Source organism: Pteropus medius, unplaced genomic scaffold, assembly GCF_902729225.1.
Source record: "Pteropus medius unplaced genomic scaffold, Ma_sr-lr_union100, whole genome shotgun sequence".
Classification (NCBI taxonomy): Eukaryota; Metazoa; Chordata; class Mammalia; order Chiroptera; family Pteropodidae; genus Pteropus; species Pteropus medius.
The window spans coordinates 16,248,816-16,255,307 of record NW_024354503.1 but is presented as its reverse complement, the minus strand read 5'-3'; positions in this window follow the sequence as shown (position 1 = coordinate 16,255,307).

The following is a 6,492-nucleotide window of genomic DNA, read 5'->3' as shown; positions in this document are numbered from 1 at the left end:
CGCTGGGCACCGACCACGGCAAAAACGTCCGCTCCGAGGGTTCGCGCCGCGGGCTCAAAGTTTAGGGTCAGCTACAAACGCGAGGCCGACTTGAGCCTAGCGTAAGGGGCGGCGACGTAGAGACACATTGTGAATCTCGGGTTGAAGTTTGGTTGAAGCACAGGAGGGTAAATAAGGAGGTTTCCAGACAAAGAGACTCTTAAAGGTACCGAGTCTTCTGTCTGTCCCTCCTCCTTAAAGGGCCAGAGACTCTCCCGAGCCCATCTCCGCCCCCTTCTTCCATGCTCGTCAGTCGCGGAACAGTAAAAGAATTTTACATTAGTTTCCCGCGCTCTTTTTTGGAACACCTTTAACATCTCTCCCACTGCCAAGGAGAAAAGCCTTTTCACTATCTTATGTTTTCGTTTTGTTTGTTAAAAGACTAAGTTAGTTTAATCGTGTCGTACCGAAAGAAACAGCCTCCAAGCCGGGGGGTTTCCTGAGGCAGCGTTTGCAAAAGTTACTATTGGCTCCCAGAGGGGCGAGCACTTGTCTGACTTTTGCCACTGATGACCCAGACAGGATTCTGCTGCTTTATGGAAATCTCCGCCAAGGAAGAGGTTTGCTCCGTAAACTGAAGACATTCAGCAGATCGTGGGGATGTACAGGAAAACAGAACGGCGGCTATTTCTACAAGTCTTTTTCTACCTCTTGGATGCATTGTCCTGACATAACTTGCGTGGCGGGGGTTGGGGAGTGACGTTACCCCAAATAAGACGAACACTGTTACATCACCCAACACATGGCTAAAGCAGGTAAAGGCTTACACTTAAGTATAAAGACAAGGAAAAAATAAACGTGAGTTATCAACTACACTGGCTCAAGGCTACATCCTTGTAAATATGAAATAAAGGACAAAAGCCAAAGAACAACAATATAAGAAGGGGGAAACGGCATGTGCACCTGTAAGAAACTACAATGCCTGGAGCCGAACGCAATTAAGCGTGAAAACATTTCCAAAAGTAATTAACATGAGCATTAAGAGGTTTGATAGGAGAGGACCTGGTGATTGATTTGGTAAGATCTGTCATGCGGTTTAAGAGTTCAGAGTTAGATCTAAAATTCAACATTCTCTTTATTGCCTATCACCTTTAACATAATTCTCTTTAAGGAATTCTTACATTATAACTCCTTAATTATCTATTTTCTCCCCTCGCTCCCCAAATACTCTCTTCAAGAAAATCTTGAAGAATAAAGATTGTATTTTACTCAATATTAATTCCCTAACAAAGAGCCTGACACATAAAATAGGTGTTTTTGTTGAGTGAAGGATTTCGGAGACACTTAAGAGGTCTGAAGGAAGGGGTGCTCTCAGAATAGCAATCCAGGGGGAAAAGATTCTCAGTGCTGTAAGCATGTTTTAGAACAGTGGTTCTCAAAGTGTGCCCTGGGGTCCATGGGATCAACACTATTTTCATAATAATAAGACATTATTTGCCTTTGCCACAGTGATGACATTTGTATTGATACAAAAGGATGGGTAAAATTGTTGTTGCCTTAGCACAAATTAAGGCAATGGCACTAAATTGTACTAACAGTCAAGGTATTCTTCAGTGATACCCATTAACAGGAAAAAACAAGTTTCACTTAAGGAATACCTGATGAAGCACTAAAAATTATTTGCTTTATTTAAGTACACATCTTTTCAATAATACTATTCTATAGATGTATGCACAAATGTTTTTCTTGAGAAAAAGCACTTGTACAGTTTCTCTTAATTTTGAGCTGAATTAACAACTTTGTGGAATGCCATTTTTATTTGAAAGAACAGCTAACAGATAAACTAAAGTGATTCAGCCTTGGGTATCTGACAGATATTTTCTCAAAAATAAAGAAAGTAATCCTGACAGATCTGTTAGCAATGATCAAATTCAACCTCTCAAGCAAAACTTAGAATTTGAAAACTTTTATCTGCAACTGTGAGCTTAATAGCTTCCCAAGACTCTTATAATGAGATTAGTGGTGATATTAACAAATACGATTTTTTGCTATTGTATGATAAAATGTGTCAACATTTAAAAGATCTGCAATATTTTCCAAATGACCAATGCATGATACTATAAAATCACTCATTGGTAAAAGAGCCCTTCAAAGTGCAAAATAAACCAATGAATGGTTAATAGAGTACAAAAAGTTCACTGGTAAGAGTCTGAGATTCCACACTGCAACTAAACTTTAGTGGAATTGTGATGTAGTATCAGAGTATCTACAATTATCTGAAAAGATTATTAATATATTCCTCCCCTTTTCCAACTGTGTGAGGTTGGATTTTCTACATATTCTTCAATCAAAACAACAAATTTCAACACGTTGAATGTAGAAACAGATATGAGAATTCACTCTCTTCTATCATGCCAGACATTCAAGTGATTTGCAAATATAAAACAAAGCCACTCTTTCCACTAAAATTTTTTAAAAAATTATTTTTCATTAAATATTTTATTTATGTGAACATGTGATGGGTTTACTGTTACCTTTAAATAAATTAATACTTTCATTTTTTTCATTATAAGTTTGAATAAAGTAAATATCAATAGATATAATCTACACACACAAAAGCTCTTTGGGGTACTTGATAATTTTTATGAGCATCAAGGAGTCCTGAGACCAAAACATTTGAGAACTGCATACTAGATAGAAGTAGAAAGAATAAGAAGGCTACTTTTGATAATTCAAAGATGAAAAGACTACATAGGATAGCTAACAAAAGGTTTGTTGTAGCTTTAGAGTTAAGAGTTTAGGTGGTTTGTCAATGAAGAATGCAAACTACAATAAAGAACACTAAACTTTCCTTTAAAGACACAACTGGTTACGAGTGTAATCATGATATACATGGCATTAAAAAAAAAAAAAAGTTTAGAGACAGCCATGACATAAGCTTAGGAGCTGAGTGTAAACAGGGATGGATATGCTCCACATAAAAGATATGGTCATTTCTACTCTACCTTTTTTATTTTTAAAGCCCAATCTCTTTTCCTTTAGGTTATAGAACGAGTAAAATCTCATCAATATGAATGAGATTAAAAATATACTTCTATGCTCAAGAGATGGTCCATACAACTGCTTACTAATTTGGTTACAAAAAATACACCTATACATGAATACTTTCTCTAAACACTCTCTCCACATACATTGCTCGTTCTCTATTATAATACTCTTTGTACTAGAGAATTTTAACCTGCCATGAAGTAGTAATGACCCCATAACTTCCCATCTTAAACATCCTACCAAACACCAATACCCTCAAGGAGCCGATGAAATATAGCAAGTCAGTATCATTATTTCCACTTTACAGATGAGACCCAGAAAGGCTACCTTGATTGAAGTTACCTGACAAGTTAGGGATAGTACAATGGCTAGACTCAGCTGTGTCTCCTAACACATGTTCTCTTTCCTTTAGTAGGCTGCCTTGGAACACCTGTCACATCTACATCCCTAGCCTTGCCTTTCCTACATGACAGAAGATTTCCAATACTGAATTCTGCCTTTGGGACAATCTAGGACATATAAATATGGTCCCTAAATTCTCTTTTTTAAAGTCTCCAAAGAAAATTCAGTAGAATTCATACTAACGTTAAAAACAGGTTGATGCCATTTGATAGGGCAGGAATGTGTTAGGAAATAAAACATAATAAAAGAATTAGGAATCTATGCCCTAATAGTTCCAAGAATTTTTTTTAACTTGCCAATTTCATCATAGACTAGGAACTATTTCACTGCCTCATCAATCACATCCTTCTGAAAAATGAAAATACTCATTATGCCAAATTCCATTACAATAATAATTTTCAGATCCCATGGAGTGTGTCCTAATAGAAGAGTAACTCCTGGGGCCACCAAGAAAGCTATAAAGATTGCTTCATACATATTTACTCCCACTCATCTCTAAAAGGCTGTGTGTATACATATGAAGAGACAAGGGGGAACCTATAGGAAAGATATGAGCAGGAAAGCAATCCAGCTTCATAGAAACTGACTGAAACATCTAAAGTACTACAAAATGGAGGAAATGTCCTGGAAAGGACCCCAGACAAAGGGTCCAAAAGGTCTTGCTCACAATGAGATGAGTGGACATATATCACCCCTGCTTTATCTTTGTCTTCCTGCTGTTTTCCTTCAGTGTCCTCCCTTTACAGAATCACAAATCTTTGATATACTCTACTGAATCCTATAAATTCTATTCCCAAAAAACTGCACATATACACAAAACCATGTCCAGTTTCAAGGCATACAGGCCTCTTGAGGCTCCCTTCAGGGGTTAGTAATCTGCAGTAACGTCAGAACCCCTAACTTTAGAGACATAGTTCGCTCATACTTCAGCACCAACTAATGATAAATTTCCTCATTAAGCACAATAGTCTCCACAATCTGGAAGGGAAAGGGCAAGTATGTTTTGCTTTTTGTCTCAGAGTTAATGAGAAAAGAGATGAAATACAGAGGAAAGGATTTCTCTAGATGAGGCCAAGTCAAGGCTGTATGACATCAAAAAGGGACAGTGTAAAGATGTGAATACTGAGTGATGATCAAACCTAAAGGGTCTCTTGTAACCCAAGAGACTGAATCTGGAGTGCTCTACAGGATGGCAGAAATTCACCTTCAGGGAAAGGCCACCCCTAAGAAATGACAGCTCAAAGGCCAAAGATACCAACCCCTGGGAGAGGGCTCAACTGGGAAATTTCTAGGACTCTGCTAACAAGTCACCTTGCTGGGTAACTTTGCCAGAGCCACATAGTGCAACTGGTTTCAGTCATTCCACATTCCATAGAGCCACATAATGCAACTGGTTTCAGTCATTCCACATGGCAATTGTGACTGAGGCCCACAGCCCAAGACACCCAGACAGCAAATATAGAGGGGGAGACTGTGGAGAGGGAAAAGCAATACTGCGAGTTATAGTATGGGCTTGGAGACAAAGCCATATATATATCAGTCCTGCCTGCCTCTAGATCTATGAATGTCCTCAAAATGTTCAGCCTATAGCCCTTCCTGTATTGTATTTTAAGAGTTTCAACTTTTGACAACTGGAGGACGTGTTTAAGTGGGAATTTCTAACTGCTCCTCTTACCCTGCAGGATTTGGAGAGAAAAATTTCACTACCTCATCCTGAAACCTCAGCAGTGAATACTGGACACACTGGGTTGGGGTAGATCCAGTAGTGGGAAGGAGTAATCAGTTTCTAGGTATTTCCTTTAGTAGAGCAGTGACACAATAGATGGTGGGGAAAATGTGACTACCTGGCACTCGAGATCAGAGAACAGAGGACAGAAAATCAGAACATCACAGGAGAGACAAGAGGAATGCAGAGCCAGAGCAGAAACCATCAATGAATACAAGAAATGGACTAGACACAAAGCAGAGTACAAATCCCAGCATTTGCCTTCTGCCTCCACTTTGCCATTTTGCCATTCGTAGGTATAACCTGTACTAAACTTAATAGTTCCCTTTAAATGTATTTTTAAAAAAACTTACCCTCATCCTAAGGAATAAAGAACTAGTTAGATTTTTCTCTGATATACATTAGAATAAGACATAAGTATTAATATAAAAAAGTTTCCATTTCCACCTGAAATCACCCGACACCACACAGAGGTCCAAAAGACACACGCAGAGAGCCAGGAGTTCTGAGTCTGAAGTCTGGTCCCTAACTCCAGCCTCACCTCTCAGCATGACCTCTCTGGAAGCCACCGCCTCCCCATCTTATAGTGAAGGAAAACTAGGTGAGCCCTAAAGCTGCCCTGACAGGCAAGGCTGGCAGATTTCTATGTGGCTCTGGCAAAGTTACCCAGCAAGGTGACTTGTTAGCAGAGTCCTAGAAATTTCCCAGTTTTTGCTTTTTCCCTAGCCACAGATAGGGAAAGGGGTAACACATTTGGAACAAAAGAAGCTGGGTCAGAAAACAGCCTAGTGTAGAAGGAAGAACATGAGATTTGAATCTCAAAATATGGCATTTCCATTTACCGGCCAGCCAAGTTTAAGTTTTTTCATATATAAAATGAGGATAACCATGCCTTTTTCCCTTAAATTTATACATTTGTTCCTCAACTTTCATTCAACCTGAACTTTCAAAAATGTAAACACTGACAATCCTAAATTACTTCTGAAAGTCCCATTCAGACTCACATACAAAAGCTGGATGACATTTGGGCCCTTCCCACTAGTTACCAATTCAGTTTTGGCAACTTTGCAAGTGGAGGCATATTGGTTAAAATGTACTGCATTACCCGCCTTTTTCAGTGATAAACTTTAACTGATAAAAAGAACAAAGGTGGATAAAAGTACTCAAAGTGGCAGTTCTTAAAGCTTGATCTGGTGTTCGCTGGACTTAAATCTGGTCAAATGTGTGCTCAAAATAAGAGAAAAGAACAAAAGTGAGGAACACTGGATATGTAGGAGCCCAAACTGTGTTTAAAAACAAAGTATAGTTCAGGAGTTTATATCACTTTTTAGGTTTTA